The following is a 21424-nucleotide window of genomic DNA, read 5'->3' as shown; positions in this document are numbered from 1 at the left end:
TTTTTTTTTTTTTTTTTGCGGTACGCGGGGCCTCTCGCTGTTGTGGCCTCTCCCGTTGCGGAGCACAGGCTCTGGACGCGCAGGCTCAGCGGCCATGGCTCACGGGCCCAGGCACTCCGCGGCATGCGGGATCCTCCCAGACCGGGGCACGAACCCTTGCCCCCTGCATCAGCAGGCGGACTCTCAACCACTGCGCCACCAGGGAAAGCCCTGCCACTGCCTTTTAAACTGAGTCCTTCCCGGGGATCTACCTTTGGTCCTCTTTATCATTTCTTCTATATTTTCTGATTGATCACATCCATGCCTAGGATTTAAATTACCAATTATTGATATAAGTTAATGTCCTCTAAATCTATTTTAACTCAACTTCTCTCCTCATTCGCAGACTTGTGTAATTCGACTGTTTATTGGATATTTCCCTCTGGATGTGAAGGTTCTCTTCATCAAGTCACAGTCACCTTGCAGTAGTCTTTGAGGGAGCTTAATAAATTGCACCCTTTTTTCTAGATAAAAGAGAATGCAGCAGGGGACCAACTATCATCTTTGTTACTGGATGTATTCATTTTCTATTGCTGTTGTAACAAATTACCACAAAATTAGTGGCTTAAAACAACACAGATTTATTAGCTTACAGTTCTGGAGGTCAGACATTCTAAAATCAAGGCATTGGCAGAGCTGCGTTCTCTCCTGGGGCTTTAGGGCAGAATGTGTTTCCTTACCTTTTCCAGCTTCTAAAAGCTGCCTGCATTCCTTGGCTCCATCTTCAAAACCAGCAGCACAGATTCTTAAAATCTTTCTCTCTGACCTCTGCTTCCATCATCATATCTCATTCTCTGACCCTCCTGCCTCCAGTCCAGCCAGATAATCCAAGACAATCTCCCCACCTCAAGATACTTAATTTAACACACCTGCAAAGTCCCTCTTGCCCTGTAAGGTAACATTCACAGGTTTTGGAGATTAGGACATGAAAATCTTTCAGGAGCCATAATTCTGTATACTACAACTGACAAAATTAGTATTGAATATTACCTGTGGACAGAGAGCTTCCTAATGCGAAACTCTGGTATTAAATAGGCTTACTAACTTTGTAGTCCTGGACCAGGCACCCTCATTCCCACCCCTAGGCCCTGCTCCTGGTGAATCAGAAAAGAACACAAAGATAGTTCCCTGACAGAAGCTTTCCTTTAAGAGGAAAGTGATGGGATGGGCTACACCTGTCCCATTTCTCCTTTTAAATTCACCAATTAGGAAGTCACTGCTCTAGGGAGGAGTGAGCTGGGGCAGGTGCAGTGAGAGGCCAATATCATATTATATATATTATATATTTTATTAACAGATGTTACTCTGTGTGGAAGGAAACATCATGAGTGGAGAATAAGTGTTTCCCCAACAAACATATCCATTTTTGAACACACCATCATTTTCCAGAAATCCAACCATCCTCCTGGGACTGTCACCAGCACTATCTAATACGCTGGATCAGAAACTTGTGGATAACCCAGACTCATTTTTATTCACATTTTGTTAAATGTTTCCACCACCTACCCCAGCACCCGTGCTAGAAACTTGGCTTACTTATTTATCCCTAACTCAGCGCTGTCAATTCTACCACCTTAACAGCGCTCACATCTATCCCTTCCTCTACACTCCCACTGCCAAAGCTTTGGTTAAGGCTCTGATCTCTTCTTACCTGGGGTACAGCAATGGCCTCATAACTGATCTGCCTGCCTCAAGCTTTGTTCTTCCTATTGTCACTTCCATACCTTTACTCATGAAGCTTCCTTTGGCTGGAATTACGTCCTTTCCAGTCACTCTCTCCAAATCCCCACACCCCAGTGGACCTCCAGTTCGCCCAAGCGTCAAGCAGAATTGACTGTCCAACATCCAAGATCAGACTTGAACCTAGGTTTCCCTGACTCCAAAGTCCATGCTCTTAACTGCTCTTGCTCGACTGCCTTCTCTTATAATAAAGATATTTTAAGGTCTAGTGAGCTTCATACTTTAAAAAGCACCTTTGCATACATTATTTTCTTTTAGCGGTACAATTCTTCAACGTAGTAAAGATAGGTATTGTTATCCTCATTTATAAAATGAGGAAACAGAGGAATTCAAGGCCCGGTCCATCACACGCTGCTGCTGAGTTAACGAGTGTCATTCAGCAGCCTTACACATTAACCGCGCGCTCAGCCCCTTCTGGTCCCAGTCCCTGGAGAACCTTCCTGCACTTCGCAGAAGTAGCCGATGGGGTCCGCGCGAGTCTGGACTAGGTCACTGCTGCCTTCACCACAGGCGCCCGGGCGATCACGGCGGGGAGCTTTCCATTTACAGTGACGCGATCGGTGAAGCCATACAGTGACGTAGAGTGACGTAACTTACCCGGAGCTAGGTGCCGGCAGGGCAGCCACACCCTGGGGCCCCCTGCTCAGGAGGGCAGCGGATCGGGCTGGTGGGGGAAAGCCGCAAAACCCGCGGGACCCGACCTCCCGGCCCTAAATCCGCGGTTCCCGCTTGCCCGCCAGTGATCGGTTGCTACGTGACGCCAGCGCGCAGAGGCGCGTGCGCGGCCACGGCGGTGTGCGTGAGAGCGGACGCGCGCCGCGGCGGCGGCGAGGACGGCGGAGACGGCAGGGGCCGAGGGGGCGGTCGCTACGAGGTGGGTGCGGAGCGGGCGGAAGAGGCGTCTGTGCGGGCGGTGAGGTCGCAGAGGAACTTCGTGGGGGTGAGTAGCCGCGGCCTCGCCAGGGAGGTGGGGCCTGGCCGCACCTGCTGCGCGGGCCCGGGGCGCGGGGACGCGCGCCCCTTCACGCTCCTCGGCCGCTTTCTCCCGGGTCGGTGAAGGAGCGGGGACGGGGGCTGACGAGGCTCAGTTCCTGGGCTCGGTCGCTGTGGGAAGCGGCAGCAGCTGGCCGGCGAAGTCTCTCTAGTCCTGGAATGTGTTGTAGGAAGGAGGTGTTTGGGGACCTCGGGGTGGCTCTGCCAGGCTCCCAGGCCGAGGAGTCGGAATTCCGAGAAGCCCGGTTCGTAGAGCAGCCTCGCATCCTGCCTGAGAAGAGCTGGCGCGAGACAGAGACGAGGCGGAACCGGGGACGCCGAGGTTGGGGTCCGGAAAGTTTGGCACTGCTGGGGCCCTCAACGCCCCTGCCCTGGCTGGGCTGTGAGGCGGGGCTGGTTGTTATGGAGGGAGTTGTGAATCAGTGCCTGCGTGCGGCGTCAGACACACCCACGACCTGGAGAAGGCGATCTGTCAGTGTACAGAGGGGGCGGCCCACCTGTTGTCAGTGTTTCCAACTTCGTGTGTGTGCGCACGTGCTTAATGCACGCCCCAAAACTTTGTCGGCCCTAAGCATTTTATCACATTGTTGCTACAGGTTTTGCGGCCAAGGGGCGGCTAGCCATCCTCAGTTCTTCCTCATAGACTCACATCAGCTGTTTTGTTTACCTAAACCATGTTGTGCTTCTGTCGTTATTAGGGCCGAGGAAGTGTGGAGGCACCGGTTTTTCTTTTTCTTAAAAGTAGCACAGGCTTGCTATTTAGTAAGCAGAAAATACAGATTTTGTTCAGCGTGTGAGCTGGGAAAATGTCGATGGTCAGACAAGCCTAATTGGGTGCAGCTGATCATCAGCCCAGTGCTTTCTTCTCAGTGCTCTGGACTCCCTAGTGGGTAGATGTGTGGCTGAAGTAGTGACCATGCTCGGGAGAAAGGAGTATCAGAGGTAGGAAGAAAGTCAGTCTTTTCTGACCGTTAATGAAGGCAGTGCCTAGAAACGGTAGAAAGACAGGCTATACCGAAATTTAATCATGATTTGTGCAAGAAAATTGAAGAAAATAACTTGTAACTTCTCATTCGGATCTAAAATTCTGTGATTCAGTTTCATAACTGAGGATCTGTAAAGTATGTTGTTTGAGGTTCTTACGTCTTGGAACCAGTGATAACCTTGCTCTGTAGCACTTAGAGTACTCGGAATTCAGTATCTTTTGCGCTCTAGACTATAATAGCTTTTAGGACAGGAATCACGTTTGTTTTCTTCAGGGCCATATCTCCAGTACCTACAAAAGTGCCTGCCACAGAGTAGGCACGGAATAGATATTTATTATATGTGACATCGTGGATAAGTCATAACACGCAGTTAGCTCAGTCCTTCAAGTAGTTAACACATGTGCCCCCTCTTCCTAGTATTATGCTGCATATGAGAGGAGGACTGTGGGATTACAAATGACATAAAAGACCTGGCTTTTTTCTTTTAAGGGCAAACAGTCTAGCTAGGAAAATAAAGTATATTATATAAAATAATTATGAAACCAAATGAGGTAATATGTAAACAGGTGCTATGTGAAGTGCTATACTTTAAGTGCAGTAGAAATTTAGAAAAGATAAGACTTGTGGGCTGAATTAGTGAACTCTTCAGAAGAGGTAAGATTTCGTCTCATCTTTGAAAGAAGTGTAAAATTTCTGTTAGAGAAGAGGTAAGTCATATGTTGAGAAAATAGTGTGAATTTGGTCATTGAGGGATATATTGCGGCAACTTACCTGTACCATGAGAGGGAAAAATTGGAGAGATAAGGTTTAGTAGGTTGGGGAGGGAAAGTGTTAAGACTAAGGCAGGCTCATTAGCATCCCACTGATAACAAGATGGAGCCTACTTTCCTGGAGGGATGGGAGTTGTGTTACTCAGAGTAGAGTCTTAAACAATCATAAGTGTTATCCTTACTTAAAATGAAAGGATATTATCGTTGAACCAAAATCAGGTTGTTGTATACCTCTGATTTCAGTACTAATTTGAATAAATGCCTCACTAAAGTGCGTGTATCTTATGTATTTAGTCAGCAGCGCATGTCCTCATTTCTAAAATCTACCTATGTGCTTGGGCCGTTCCATTGGAAATTTACTGAAATGATGTACCCAAAGCAATTATCGAGCTACTCTCAGTGACACAGTTTTGCTTGGGATTATCTCTTATAGTGGTCTGAGGTTTGTAATTACTGCTGATCCTGTACAAAATAAAAATAATGTTAGCTGGGAAAGGAGTCTATTTGAAGAAGGATACTCAAAAATGTTGACAAAAAGATTTGAGAAAATTAAAGATGCTGCTCTTAAATATTGAACCGTTAGTCTTTATCTTTTGTTGTTATGTGAGCTTTCTTTTGAGTGTTGCATAAACCTGAACTTGAATTGCTAACCTGTGTAATGTTGCCACACCAAATGTTGTTTAACAACTCAGCAAATATTTATTGGGTTCTGGCTATGGCTAGGCACTGTGTTGGGTGCCAGCAAGACAAAGAATAAAACACAGTATACCTGAGATACCAAGTGTTCATCAGAGGGGACAAACACTAACCATGATGTGCTGTGATAAGAGTTCACCACTTTTGGAATGAATAAATTGCTGAAGGAATAGATCACTTGGGCTGGGGAAATAAATTGATAGAGTCAGGGAAAACTTTAAAAAGAAGACGGTGGAACTTAGCCCTGAAGGTTAACTAGTATTTTGCTACATGGAAAAAGGAAAATCATTCCCGCCAGAGGGGAGAGTATAAGCAAAATTGCCGAAGATTAAAAGTGAATGGGAAAACCTTGAGTTTTTTGTAGGCTTCTTGTATGGCAGAAGTGATGAGACAGGAAAGGTATGGTTGGAGCCAAATTATAAGGGGGTCTTCCATTCTAAAAAGCCTAGTCTCCCTCCTTCCAACACTACCCCTGTGTTGGTGATAGAGAACCTTGAAAGGTAGAATAATCAGATCAGAAAGTTAACGGGCAGTTCATATGCAGAACTGCATTAGAGCCGCGAGGGCAGGAGACCAGTTAGGATGTAAGTGAGAGATGCTGGGACCTTGAAGAGGGACAGTGGGAATGGATGGCTTGTAAAGATATTTTAGATGTTAAAAATCTCTAAATGTTATGAACAGCTAGAGGTGAGAGAGAGTGAGAAGTCAAAGGTGACATGTCCAGCTCGAGTAACTGGGGATTATGAGGACATTAAATTAGAAAACACAGGAGGAGGAATAGATTTACAGTGGAGGGAAGAAATGATGGCATGTTAATTTTAAGGCCCATGTGTTGAGTTTAGAGAGGCCCATTAGGTAACTAGAAATTCTACTCCAGCGTTTATGAGACAGTTTAGGAATAATTGTAATGTAACTGACAGCCTCCAAGGCTATGGAAGTAGGACCATTCTAGGACTTAGTATAGTAATTAATGCTGTGGACTTTGGAGTCAGGAAAACCTGAAGTCAAATCTCTGTTATGCCACTATTGGTTGGGATGGGTAACCTTGGGCAAGTAATTTAGCATCTCTGAACCTAAGTTTCTTCTGAAAAGTGGGGTTAATAATATTTTAAAGAATTGTTGTGAAGATTAAGATGGTATGTGCACAGCAGTTAGCACAATGCCTAGCTGATATATGCTTAATAAATGACAGCTGTTGCTATTAGTAGTAGTAATAGTTACAGTTGCAGAGGTAGTAGAAGAAAAGATATTCCTATGCAGAAAAGTTGAGAGTGAGAACTGGAAAGGGCAAGGAGTGGAATTTTTGGAAATCAGCACTTAAATCAAACTTAGATGGTTTCTCAAACTTGAGCATGCATCAGAAATACCTGGAGGCTTTGGTAAAACACAGATTTCTGAGTCCCACCCCCAAAGTTTCTGATTCCGTAGGTCTGGGTGTGGCTCCTGAATTTGCATTTTGAACAGGTTCTCAGGTGATGCTGATGTTGTTATTCCCAGGACCACGCTTTGAGAACCACTGATTTAGAGGGTTAGTGAAAGAGGAACCAGCATAGAGGCTAACAACGAGATTGAGTTTGTTGGAGAACCCAGAGAGACTTTAGAGAAGGATAAGGAAATAACAGCCTGCAGACTCTCTAGATCCCAGTTTGCTTTCCAGTTCGATGAACCTCATCTCCTTATTTCTGTTTTCTCCAGAATTTGGTATAATGCTTGGCACATAGCATTGTTTGAATGAGCCTTTGAAGCTGCTTAATACTGTTCTTGTGCATGATTGCACATACTCAAACACAGATTTTATTCATCCTCTTATATCTGTTGGGTCTCAGACAAGGTACTGTTTCTAATTTTACAGACACACACACACACACACACACACACACAAACACAATGACTACAGAAAATTTCTTTCAAATACCTGCTGCATAGCTAGATGCTTTTGACTTTGTATTAGATTCACCCCTCCCCGCCCACTTTTTTTAAATGTCAGAAAGTCCAATTTGCAAAATAATTGTCAGTAACAAGTGTCAGGATTACAATCTGTATCTTGTATTAGGCACTTTGCAGGTTTATAGGGTAAGCAAATAATATACTCACTGTACCTGGGATGTTTACAATAGGATGGGCAAAACTTAAAGGAAAGAAACAGGGTGAGATATAATCACAGAAATGTGGAAGGAGAGGAACCAGAATATAAGGACTTATTTCTTGTACGCCGATATACTTTGGATCTTACATGTCTCATATACTCATATAGCACAAAAGTTAGTCCTAATCTATGATTGGAAGTTATAAGAGAGTTCTGCTGTATAAGGAAATCAAACAGTTGTACAAAGATATAAACACATTGACAAGAGATTTCAGGAGTTAAATTGTAGCTAGACCAGTTAGCTACTCATCACGCTTCCTGGGTTCTTGTTCTCTTTCATTTATTCTTTCTGCTAACATTCATTAAGTATTTACTGTGTGCCAGAAACTGTGCAGAGTGCTGCACATAGAGAAATGCTCATTGCTCTGGGTATCCAACACTGGCTTTAGTTAGGGGGTATGATACTGTGTGAATGAGTGTGCACACACTTTGTCAGGGGAAGATCTGATGGCTAAATTTTATCATCTTGAGAATATATTGATATGAGTAGACATCAAGGACTTGAAGTCAAGTTCATTCAGCCTTATGTATGTATGCAAGGGGCCATGAGAAAATATAGAGATATATGAACATTTTTTAAAGCAATCAAAGAATATATAATTTGGTAGAGCAGAAAAACGTATTTACAGTACTACATAGAATATGGTAAGTGCTATATAAGTATTGATCACAGACTAGGTTCTCCAATACTTGTTGAGCACCTGAGTGTTCAGTTTTGATTTCAACTCATAAGCTATTATAATGTTCCAGAAATTATAACATGTCATAAATCCACATTAATCTCCTGGGCTGCCTTTTGGATCTTTATATGATACAAAAATTATTCTGGCAGTTTGTGTCCTTGTTTTCTTGGTTTGGGGAATATAGTATATAAGTAACAAGATCATTAACTACTAGCTACTGTTTATCAAGTGGCTGTATTATGCTAGGCCTTTTCTCTAAGTCATTTAATTCTTATAATAACAACCTTGTAAACTGGATATTATCCTCATTTTACTAATAAGGCAACCAAGTTTCAGAATGGGGAGAACAGTTTGCCTGTGTTCGTGGCCAGCGAGGTGGGACAGGGCTTCAGCCCCATGCTTGGTCTCCAGAGCCAGTGCTCTTCACGCATGTCACCATGGGGCCCTAGCAGGCAAATCTCCAGGTGAAGAAATCCAATCTTGTTTCTGCTGATTCGGGGAAAGTTGTTTGAGAAGTTAGAATTTTAATAACGGCCTGAGTGATTGAAAACAGTTTGGTAATATTGTTAGGAATGGATGGGGAAAGGAGGTAGACAATTAAAGGTCCTGAAGCTGATTTTCCAGTGAAGACATGCTATATTTGACCCAAAACTTTTTAGTCAACTGACCGGTTATTCTACATAAACATTCAGATTTTCCATTCTCTATGTATAGGTGCAGTCTTCTAGAGGAAGAATTGTACTTTTCCATGCTAATGACATTTAAATTAAATTCACAACTACTTTTTTGACACTTAGGGAAAAATATCTTGCTGCTCACCCCAAACAATGTATACTTGAGATTTCTCAGCTAATCTTCTTTCTCTCCGCACCACTTATTCCTTTCACCCACCCAAGTGTTTATTTTTAAATCTATTTACAAGCTAAATACTTGTCTGTATATCCTACTTCTGGTTTAATGTTCTTATTCTGATTAGATTTATCCCTTTTGGGTCCTACTTTGTACATTCCTGGAAATATCGATTATAATTATCTTTGTAAAGCATAGGTGATTTCCACTAATTTCATAATAAATTTTTTTTTTTTTTTTTTTTTTTTTTGCGGTACTCGGGCCTCTCACTGTTGTGGCCTCTCCCGTTGCGGAGCACAGGCTCCAGATGCGCAGGCTCAGCGGCCATGGCTGAAGGGCCTATCTGCTCTGCGGCATGCGGGATCCTCCCGGACTGGGGCACGAACCCGTGTCCCCTGCATCGGCAGGCGGACTCTCAACCACTGCGCCACCAGGGAAGCCCCATAATAAATTTTTAAATAAAATTATACAAATGGATACATATTAAACCCTGTATTTGTTGTCTATTGCTGTTTAACAAATTAACTCTAAATTTTGCTGCTTAAAACAACAGACATTTCTTATCCAACAGTATCTTTGGGTCAGGAATTCAGTTGAAGCTTAGCTGGGTGGACTCTGACTCGGTTGCAGTCGAGCTGTGACCAGCCTTGCAGCAGTCATCTGAAGGCTTGACTGGGGCTGGAGGATCTGTCTCCAAGATGGCTGCAGCCTTAGGTCTTTCTAGGGCTGCTTGAGTATCCTCACAACATGTCAGCTGGCTTTACCCAGAGCAAGTGATACAAGAGAAGAGCAAGGAGGGAACCACAGGCCTTGTATATCCTATCTTGATGACACACACTGCCACTTCTGCTATATTCTGTTTGTTAAAAATGAGTCACTAAGTCCAGCCCACACTCAAGGGAAGCCAGTTAGGCTCCACCTTTTCGGGAGGGATGTCAAAGGACTTGTAGACATATTTTAAAACAACCATAAGTACTTTGTCATATGAAGCCATTTCCTCAGCTGAAATTGATTGTCTCTGTTGTAGCACATGCTATAATCTTTCTGACTTGTGTGTTCACAGTATTTTCTGGAATGCTTTGGAGAAAAGGTAGTGGTTTTTTAAAAAATCTAAAGCAAGTTTTTACTTTTTAATTTTTTTTCTGGCCATGCCACGCGGCTTGCGGGATCTTAGTTCCCCAACCAGGGATTGAACCCAGGCCATCGGCAGTGAAAGTGCAGAGTCCTAACCACTGGACCACCAGGGAAGTTCCACAAGTTTTTATAAATTAAGATTTGTTGGGGACTTCCCTGGTGGTCCAGTGGTAAAGAATTCGCTTTCCAATGTGAGGGACATGTGTTCCATCCCTGGTCGGGGAACTAAGATCCCACATGCTGAGGGGCAACTAAGCTCGTGCGCCACAACTACTGAGCTTGCATGCCTCAACGAGAGATCCCACGTGCCGCAAAACTACAGAACCTGCACGCCACAACTAGAGAGAAGCTCGCACACTGCAATGAAAGATCCTGCACGGGGGCTTCCCTGGTGGCACAGTGGTTGAGTCCATCTGCCGATGCAGGGGACACGGGTTTGGGCCCCGGTCTGGGAAGCGGAGCGGCTGGGCCCGTGAGCCGTGGCCGTTGAGCCTGCGTGTCTGGAGCCTGTGCTCCGCAACGGGAGAGGCCACAACAGTGAGAGGCCCATGTACCACAAAAAAAAAAAAAGAAAAATGATCCTGCATGCCTCAATGAAGGTCTCGCGTGCCCCAACTAAGATCCGATGTAGCCAAAAAAATAAACAAAATAGATAAAATAAATATTAAAAAAAAAGATTTGTTGGTGATTTTTTTAAAGTTTTGCATCTGTCTCAGCTTTATTTTCAGTACATCTGGAATCTTTTCATTTTTATCCTATTTTATGCATTTACTCATATAATTTCATTTACACTTATTTAGTAGTTTTCATAATTAATCTTAAATAGAACCAAATATTTCTAGATAAATTAATTTACCTTCCAAACTTTCAGAAGAGTACTTCCCTAACCAGTGTCTGAAGGCACACATTGTAGTTTCCATAGAACACAGACTTTGGGTTACATGATAAGCAACAAATGAGTCTATTAACTTATATTAAAGTCCTTTGGGTACTTTAGAAACTTCATGAATAGGTCCTAAAGTAGGTCCATTAAATTCCAAATCTCATTCTTTAGAAGGTGTATGTATATAGAATATAATGGATTTAGCCAGGAAACCTTTTCAAAACGTGCCACAGTTTGGTTTATATTTTGGGACTTTATTTCTTTTCTTTTTTTTTTTTAAGTGTCAATCTTTACCAATTTATTTTATAGAAAACAGTAGCAATGTAGAATATGGGAATTATCTTCCGCTGCCACACACGCAAGTTGTGAACATTCCAAGCCAATGTATACAGTTTGGAGGGGAAGGCTAAACAATAGCATTAACCATGCTACTGAACATAGGAATTTTTTATCTAAAAAGACTAAAAATTAGATAGCAATGTCTTCTTAATATTGCTCTCATCATTGAAGATGGAAGAAACATAAAAAGTTACTTTTTTTAAGATTAAAAGGGACTTTATTTCTTTAGATGGTAACCAAATCTTGACTTCATCACCCCTACCCTCTATAAGTATCAATTACCTGCTTGCTTTTTTCTTCTAATTTTAACCTAATTTTAGATAGACAGAAAATGATTCTCATATTTCACCACCTTCCCCCAAATGTTAACATTCCTGTATATCTTTTCAGAAATATTTGATGTATATGGCATATTTTTATATTTATTCTTAAACATAAATGTCACCTACCATATTACTGTACTGCATCTTGCTTATTTTTCATCATATCCTGGAGGCTATTCCATGTCAGTACATGAAAAGGCTGCCTCATTCTCTATAGCCAGCTGCATAATATTCCATTGTATGGATGTTGTCAGGAAAAATTGTGAGAGACTATGAAACGGATATAAAAGATTACCTTACCGACTGTCCTATCTAGTGCGCTCTTCCAGGTTATCTGAATGTGTCATTGTCTTTGAGCTATTTCAGAACTCTGTAAATTGTAGGAAACTGAGAGTAATGCAGATGATTCTTGTCCATAGAAATGCAAATGGATTTTGTTGAGTGGAATGCAACTGAACGTTGTCCTGGGGATATCGGGCAGTTTTGCAGCATTTATTTATAAAGCAATTTCAGCATTCCAGATAGGCTATATATATGTATGTGTGTTCTTTGACTTCTCCTTGGGACTGATTTTATTTTCTTCCTGGCTGCTTCATTAATTAATGAGTTAAATAAAATCTTTGACATGTTTTATATTTGCATGATTTTACTTTTTTAAAAAAATGCCCTTTTAACAGATGTACTATAACAAGTCCTTTTTTGATGGACATTTTATTTGCTCATGCTTGTTTTCAATAGTTTTAATCTCTAGAAAAGTCTGTGCTAGCCTGAAGCAGTACTTTGTGATTACTTGCCAATGAGATTAGTGGATGAGACAGTTTTGATAATTTTTCCATCAAACATTATGACCTGGTCCTTGTCCTCAAGGAGTTTATGGCATAGTGGAGAAGTAGTAGAAATGATATCAGATGAAGAGTAGCAGGGTATTGGGTAATTTCCTAAAGGAGAGCTAAGTTTAAGTTCCCCTAAGGGAACTTGCGTTGGCTTGCTTTCCTCACCGCGTGTGATTTTCTCATAGTGCCCTCATCTGTGCTAGCTGGAGCAGAACTAGACAGCCCTCTCCTTGGGAAGCTGGGTGCCAGTGTTCCTGTTTTTAATGCTGGCTGTGGAACTAGTTAAGTTGGGGAGTCAAATGGAAACCCATGGCTCCAGTTACCAGGAGAATGGGTTATTTGTTCTTACAGATAGTGGCATTAGCAAGAGACTATAGTGGAGTCATATAGTTGGGGGTCAGAGTGGGGTTAGTGGTTATATTCTAAAGTCAAAACAGAATGCAAAAATCAAGAAATGTCATGGGCTTCCCTGGTGGCGCAGTGGTTGAGAGTCCGCCTGCCGATGCAGGGGTCACGGGTTCGTGCCCCGGTCCGGGAGGATCCCACATGCCGCGGAGCGGCTGGGCCCGTGAGCCATGGCCGTTGAGCCTGCGTGTCCGGAGCCTGTGCTGCGCAACGGGAGAGGCCACAACAGTGAGAGGCCTGCGTACCACAAAAAAAAAAAAAAAAATCAAGTAATGTCAAAATATTCTTTAGGAGATCCTTTAATGCCTACAAAGTGCCATGTCATGGTTTTCTTAATACATGCACACCCCAACATAAGCTAATTTGGATTAGGAGAATTTAATTTTACTAGAAGTTTTATTTGACACCCCTAATTTGGCTTAACACCTCACTTCATGAGTGCCACCATTACTAAGCATTTCCTGGCCTGCCTCAGTAGCCTCCACTATGAAGCTATGTCTGCAGTTATGTAATTGGTGGTTTGGTAAAGTTCTTTCAGATACTTATTTTGCTTTTGTGTAGTAGTAATAATCTTGTGTGCATTTGCACTGTTTTCATTGATTTCTTTGCTCTCTCTATGTTCTGTCCTACCTCCATTAAAGGTTTAATCATCTAAACCTTAACAAATTTAACACTTCGTTAACTACAGAAGTAAGTATGTACTATTTATTTCAGTGGTTATTAAACTCTTTTGACATGTGGAAATCACCTGTTGAGAGTTTTTAAAGGAAGGGTTAATGGTTAATTCTCCTAAGGCAGGGTAACTATTCTACCACCTCTGTACCTCTCTGTTATCAGTGCTTCTCTAGAGCCTTCAATTAATTCTTTGCTGCCTCCACTTATCTGTCAGTGGTTGAGCAATGTATGAAATCACTCGTACCTTCTGTTTCAGGCTTGATTATAGCAAGGAGGATATAGTCATTGAGTGGAGTGATGGCGAGCTCTCACTATTTCTGACTCCTTCTATATACATAGTTGAATTCATAAGTTAAATTTGAATATGTTGTGACTCCTTTGTGGTAAGAATTGACCTAATTCAGGTGAAGTTGGGGAGGAGATTCCCAGGGAGCTTCCTTTCATCTATCTATCTATTTAATACTTCTGAGGAGACACCTTAATAAGCTCTGATGTTCAAAGAAGGCTTCGTGGTGAGGGTGACACCTCATTAGGCCTAAAGAAAGAGACCTTACTTATGCAAGGAAAATGTATTTTGGGCAGAGAGATGGCTAAGTGTGTCACAGTAAGTGGTTACGAAGTTCGATGTTGCTGAAGCACAAAGTGAGAGGCAGGGCGTCCTTAGAGAGGAGGCTAGAGTGTAAGCACGGGTCAATTCAAGAAGGGCTGCGTGTGCTCCACGAACTTGTATACCAGCTCAATGACCATAATACAGTCAGTGTGATTTTATTAATAATATGATCACTAATAACTACCATTTGTTAAGCACTTACTATGTGCCAGGAACTGTATTAAGTGCTTTATAGTTATTATCTCATTTAATCCTCTGGGATATTCACAAGTAAAAATATGGAGGTGCAGAGAAGTTAAGTAACTTGTTCAAGGCCATGTCTAATGAGTGCAGAGAGTGGATTCCAAATTGCAGAGATCTGACTCCAGAGCCTTTTAATTGGGAGTATTATTTTAAAAGTGTTAAGCAGGGGAGTAGTGTGATTATATATTTATTAGATTGATTATTCTGTAAGCTGAGTGGAGATGGAATTGAGGGGGACAGAAGCTTTTGAATTATTTCAGGTAAGAGATGATTGAAACCTGAACAAGAATAGGAGTTACTAGATAGGCATAGGAGGGATGAATTAGAGGAATATTTAGGAGGTAAAATTAGGAGATCTAACCAATTGATTAGATATGGTGGGATCAGGGAGAGGAAGGAGTCAAGGAAGTCTTACAGGTTTTTAGCATGGATTGCTGTGTGATGATACCACATATTAAGATAAAGGACAGTGGAGGAGGATATGCATTAAGAGATTAGTTCGGTGTTGAGTATGTTGATTTGAGTTGCCAGTAGGGACATGCAGTGGAATCATATTGCAGGCATATGAATCTGTTCAAATGAATCTGAGATTCACAGGAGTGGCCTGGGCTAGAGATAGAGATTTGGAAGTTAGTAGGAGGTAGCTGAAACTGGGAGGATAGATAAATAAACTCACCAGGAAGTCACAGCCTGGGGAAACACAACTCTTAAAGAGACATTAGTGAAAGAATAGACACATGGAGGTAAAAGGAGAACCAGGAGAGTACACTGTCACAGAGACTAAGGGAGTAGAGTTTCAAGAAGGGTGTGTCCATATTTCAGAGAGATCCAAGAAGGTAAGGATGGAAAAGCGAATCTTGGATATTCCAGTTGAGAGGTTATTGATGACCTTGGTAAGAGTGGTTTCAGTGGAGTGGTGGGCTGATAGTGAGACTTCAGTGGATGCAGGAGTGAATTGGAGGTTAGAAAGAGGAGGCCAGGGGTATAGATAATCTTATGAAAAACTTGAATAAATACTAGAGAGGTATTAGAAAGTATGTGTGAAGCACAGCGTTGAAAAACTGGGCCTAAACGCTGCATACTGTCAACCTTGGCAAAGCTGATGTGGGCTCAGTCCAACAAATTGAAAGTCTTTGAAACCTTTGGGGGGTGTAGACTTAACTCCTGAGAGTCGGAGTCAGCTGCTTCCTCTGTAGCCTCCCAGTGAGTCCTTCAGTTTGCTCTAATTTGTATGTCAATGCAATATACCTCAGGAAATTATCACCAATGCCCATCATCCTGAATGATATTTTGGTTAAAAAAAAAAAGTGATGGGAGAAATTGGTGGAGGAAACCCTGGGGAGGAAAATGATAGTTATGGAGTAGCTGTTAAGTGTCAAGCATGTACTATGTCCTGTTATTTCATTGCATCTTCATAACCACCCTACCAGGGGTGTGGCTATCCCCATTTTCTGAATGAGGAGATTGAGAACCCGTAGCCTTATCTCCCCTTATCCTAGGTTCTGCCGCTCATGTCTGTAAGCTTGGACAAGTTTCTCAGTTTCCTCATTTGTAAAAAACCGTGGTTGTTATCCTTAAGTCTTTCCCGGCTCTAGGGTTCTAGGAATCTATAAATAGTTACCAATAGTTGCTGTTTGGGCATGAAAAAAGGCTGTTAGGGGAATTTCCCTTTCTCAGTGAATTAGTAACTTAACAGTAATACTGTCAGGTTGTCCACACTAAATAATTTATTTTCCCATCACACAGTGAGTACCCATTACGTACGTGGCCTTAGAAGGCTACTGTAAAATAAATCAAGTAAATGGGCTCAGTGACATGCTCTCCATCAGTTGTTACTAGCCCCGGGCACATGGGCACATAGCTACCTGCAAGACTGATGATTTTAAAGTGTCTTATAGGTTAAGTGCTAAGTATTTTTATTAATTTAGGAGGTACTCTGGCATGTGGCCTTTAAAAATTACATTATTATCTTATCATAAATCTTGATTAAGGCAACAAAACATATTTACTGTGGCCAGCTTCACAGCTGGGGTGAAATATTTTATAGTGTATATAATGAGCCACTAGATGATGGTGATTATCTGTTCACATCTGAAAAGCGAGAGTTGGGAAATTAATTAGAAGCTTTAAAAGTCTATTTAATTGTGAAAATTAATTTCAAGTAACAGTATCACATGCCCAGTGAGCACTAAATAATTGAGGAGGTGGAGGGAAAAAAGGAAATTATGAGGCTTTCAAACCTTCTTAAGTCCACTTTGGAAAATGGTTAGAACAAAAATATAATGCTAGTGTGATTTTCAGAGACATCCTTTACAACATGATGTATAAAGAAACAAGATTAGCAAGTAATAAGCATTTTTAAATTAAATATTCTCCCAATTTCGAGCCAGTGTGTTCTAGGTACACTGATCCTGGCAAGCCGAGGTTATGGTTATGGACTCTCTCCTCAGAGGGCATTATGAAAATTTATAGGGGCAATTTTATTTTCTAATTTGGTTGAGATGCATATTATTTTATTATAAATTATTTTAAAATTTCTCCCTTATAGCTAATGTATTTTTATAAGTGATTAGTAGGTTCTAAATCTATGAATTTTATTAAAGAACAGTAGGTAGCATAACAAAATTTTTGTTATAAAAACTGAGCATTGGGACTGATAGGGTTGATGGCCACTGCATTAGTCTTCTGTTGATGTGCCACAAACTTACAGCTTAAAACAACAGCCCTTCATGATCATTTCTGTAGGTCAGAAGTCCAGCATGATATAGCAGTATTCTTTGCTCTGGGTCTTACTAGGCTGAAGTCAAGGGGTTTGCAGGGGCTGTGATCTCATCTGAGGCTTGGGGTCCTCTACCAAGCTCATTAGTTGTTGGTAGAATTCGATTCCTTGTGATCATGTAACTGAGGTCCTCATTTTCTTGCTGGCTGTCAGCTGGGGGTCCCTCTCAGCCCCTAGAGGCCACCCTGAGGTTCTAACTACATGGCCCTACTCACAACCTGGCATCTTACTTCTTCAAAGGCAGCAGGAGAATCTCCCCAGTTGACTATAACAGTGTCTCATATAAGGTAGCCTAATCACATGATTGACTATCCCATATTCACAGGTGCCGCCTATACTCAAGAGGAGGGGATTATACAGGGCATGTACACAGGGGAGAGGGAGGAGAATGGGGGGTGGGGGCGTCCTAGAATTCTGCCTACCACAACCACTAGTATCACATCTTCATACCTGTATCTCTTGTATATGTCAGTGGAGTTCAGTTATTTGAAACAGGACCACACTAGCTACTTTAAGCATTCATACAGATATTGAGTACCTACCGTGTGCCAGGTGCTTTTCTAGGCACTGAGATGAACTTCCCATGGAGCTTATCTTCTAATGATAAATACCTAATGATGAAGATAATAAAATGGAGTAGCAGGTGAGAAGTGTGTGTGGGCGGTATTCTTTTAGGTAGGGTGGTGAGGGAGCAGAGACCTAAATGATGAGTAGCCAGTAGTGGGGACTCTGAGAACAAGATATTCCGAAAGGCAGAGGGAAGGTAATTATAAGGACCCGAGTTCAGGGGTAAGCTCATCTGTGTTTAAGGAACAGCAAGGCCAGTGTGGCTGGAGCAGAATGTGAAAAGAGGAGTAGGATATGAGTTCGGGGAGGTGATTGGGTGACAGCTCATACAGAGCCTTGTAGGCCTTGGAAAGGGTATGATTTTTTTTATTACATATTTTTATATAATTTTTTTATTGAAGTATAGTTGATTGACAATGTTGTGCCAATCTCTGCTGTACAGCAAAGGGACTCAGTTATGTACATATAGACATTCTTTATATTCTTTTCCATTATGGTTTATCACAGGATATTGAATATAGTTCCTTGTGCTATACAGTAGGATCTTTTTGTTTATCCGTCCTATATATAATAGTTTACATCTGCTCATCCCAAACTCCCAGCCCTTCCCTCCTCCAACCCCCCCCTTGGCAACCACAAGTCTGTTCTCTATGTCTGTGAGTCTGTTTCTGTTTCATAGATAGGTTCATTTGTGTCATATTTTAGATTCCACATATAAGTAATATCGTATGGTATTTGTCTTTCTCTTTCTGACTTCATTTAGTATCATTATCTAGTTGCATCCGTGTTGCTGCAGATGGCATTATTTTGTTCTTTTTTATGGCTGAGTAGTATTCCATTGTATATATGTACCATATCTTTATTCATCTGTCAGTGGACATTTAGGTTGTTTCCATGTGTTGGCTATTGTGAATAGTGCTGCTATGAACATAGAGGTGCATGTATTCTTTTGAATTATAGTTTTGTCCAGGTATATGCCCAGGAGTTGCTGGATCATATGGTAATTCTTTTTTTTTCTTTTGTTTTTGGCTGCACCCTGTGGCATGTGGGATCTTAGTTCCCTGACCAGGGATCGAACCTGTGCACCCTGCTGTGGAAGTGCAGTCTTAACCACTGGACTGCCGGGGAAGCCCCTTTTTTTTTTCAAATGGTAATTCTATTTTTAGTTTTCTGAGGAACCTCTACACTGTTCTCCATAGTGACTGCACCAACTTATATTCCCACCAACAGTGTAGGAGGGTTTGGAAAGGGTATGATTTTTATTTAAAGATAGGAAGGCATTAAAGGGTTTTAAGCAATGGAGTGACTGATCTGATTTACATTTTCAAAAAATTTGTATTGAGAAAGGGCCTCTGGGGGTGGGGGAGATGTATAAATACAAATAGAAAAATTCTGTGAAGGAAATGAATACAGTCATATGAGTGCAGATGATAAGGTATCCTGGCGAGCCTGAGGTCAAGGAAGGCTGCCTGAGGAAATGGTACCTGAATTGCACCTGGAGGATGGAAGGTGAAAAGAGGAAGGGGTCCCAGCAAGGGAACAAATTATGTCAAAACCCTGTGGCATGAGAGAGCTTGTCATGTGCCAGGGAACATTAGGGGAAATGGAGTCAGATAGGAGCCAGATTCCACAAGCCTCGAAGGCCTAGTTAAATGTTTTTCCTGTTCTCTTATGTTAAGAGGCTTGGCAAGCCACTGAAGGTATTTAAGTGGGGGTGAGAGTCATGGAGGGGTTGAGGGGAAGAGTTCATAATCAGTCTTATAATATGACATTCAGTCTGGCTGCTGTGTGGAGGACAGCTTGGGGTGACAAAAGGGAGATGGGTTAGGAACTAAGCGATGGTCCAAGTGAGAGACAAGGGTGGTGAGGACTAGAATGGTAGCATAGAAGTTGCCAAGAAGTAAATTGATTTGAGAGCTCATTTAGGATGTAACATTAAAAGACTTGCTGATGAATTAGGTATGGGTGTAAGGTTGAAGCAGGTGTCATTCTGGTTTCCATAATTGGATTCACCGAGCTGAGGAACATTGTAGGAGGGCAGGCTTTTTAGTGGCAGAGAGGACGTAGAGAGTATGAAGTGAGTTTTGAAGTACCTTTGAGGTAACCAAGTAGAGATATAAAGTAGGCAGTGGGATATAGAGGTCTGGAATTCAGAGAAGAGAGCCGTTAATATCTATATGGCCTTTTTTGGTTAATTTTGAGGGCTTAAATATGCTAGAAACTGTATTAGGTTCTGGGAGTGTAAAGATGAGTAAGACATTCATTCAGTACTTGTTGAATGAATTTATGTTATTGCTTTCTGGAAGTTTGCTTACCAACAAGACAAATCAATAACAAAATCACAGGGCATTGTTGATGGGGGCAGTGATAGAGGGAAACAGAAGCTGAATCCAAATCGTATAAAAGGGGCACCTGACGTAGATTGGCAATGTCAGTGAAGGCTCTTGCTGAAGGGTGTGAGGTCTGTTGCGAGCCTTGAAAGAGCAGGCAAATTTAGCCAGATGAGGGGAATATAAGAAGTTCCAGTAGTAAAAGCTTGTTCATATTAGAGAAGACGATGAAATCTCAGAAGAGCCAACAATTCCAAATCCCTGGCTTTCTCTATAGGCTGGACAAGTGGTGGTAAGGCAGCGTCTGTGCTTAAATTGGGTGTTTTTATGGTGATGGTGGTGGACCTCTGATGTAGCCATTCTTGCTCTGCAGCCCTTTTGGAAAGAGAGAAGAGTATTCATAGCTGGCAGGGACTTCAGAGAACTTTAGCCCTTTCTTCTCATTTACACATGAGGTTACCAGTAGCCAAAGAGGATACCTTGCTGATACCTTGTCAGCAAGTCTGTCTCCTGGCGTCCAAGGTAAGGTTCTTCACACTGCTACAGGAGGCCCAGTGCCCTTTAACTATGTATTTCCACATTCTCTGACATATTTATATGGAAAGAGAGTGTACTGGAAATACTCAGATGCTGCCATTGAGTATTGCAGGTCTCCGCTTGGGCTGTGTCTTTGGAAGAGAAACTGAGAATTCTCTCTAGACTGTGTTTGTACCCTCTTTCTTTTTATTCTACCCACTGTATCTTTGTCCTTTTCTTCATCATGTACTAGCAACGAATAATAACAACAGTATAGTTGTGCAGTGATAGTAGTGGTTAATATTTATTGAATATTATGTGCTGGGCACTATAGTAATTGTGTTACCTCATTTAATTCTACCAACAGTCCTCTGAGGTAGCATTTTAGTACTACCACATTTCACAGAAGAGAACATGGAGGCTTAGAAAAAAGGTTAATGTGTAAAGGATTATGCAGTAATAAATGGTGGTGCCAAGATTTGAACTCAAGCAGTGTGACTTTGGATACTCTTTACTGCCTTTCCTAAGACAATTTATAAGCAGTGCTGTCCGATAGAAATATAATGTGAGCTACAAATACAAGCCATGTTTGTAATTCAAAATTTTCTGGTAGCCATGATGAAGAAAAGAAAAACAGGTAAAATTAATTTAGAAATATTTTTATTAAGTCCAGTATATCTAAAATATTGTCATTTAAACATCTCAGTGTGAAAAAATAAATGAGATATTTTCATAAGTCTTTGAAATACAATGTGTATTTTATAGCTTTGAAATACAATGTGTATTTTATAGCATTTTATACAATGTGTATTTATAGTATTTTATAGCAATGTGTATTTTATAGTCTCAATTTGGACTAGCCTCATTTTCAAAGGCTCAATAGCC

At 41.6% G+C, this 21424-nt stretch overlaps 1 protein-coding gene across 1 annotated transcript in view; it reads left to right on the top strand.

The window, feature by feature from the left end:
* Positions 1 to 2378: 2378 nt before the first annotated feature.
* BTBD9 (BTB domain containing 9) overlaps positions 2379 to 21424 on the top strand; it is a 424705-nt gene continuing 405659 nt past the window's right edge. The window contains exon 1 of the mRNA XM_007458166.1: positions 2379 to 2719. The gene's annotated coding sequence lies outside the window, so the exon portion shown is untranslated. The remainder of the gene's footprint in view (positions 2720 to 21424) is intronic.

The sequence above is a fragment of the Lipotes vexillifer genome, unplaced genomic scaffold (assembly GCF_000442215.2).
Source record: "Lipotes vexillifer unplaced genomic scaffold, Lipotes_vexillifer_v1.1 scaffold4, whole genome shotgun sequence".
Lineage (NCBI taxonomy): Eukaryota > Metazoa > Chordata > Mammalia > Artiodactyla > Lipotidae > Lipotes > Lipotes vexillifer.
This window is presented reverse-complemented; position numbering and strand designations above follow the sequence as displayed.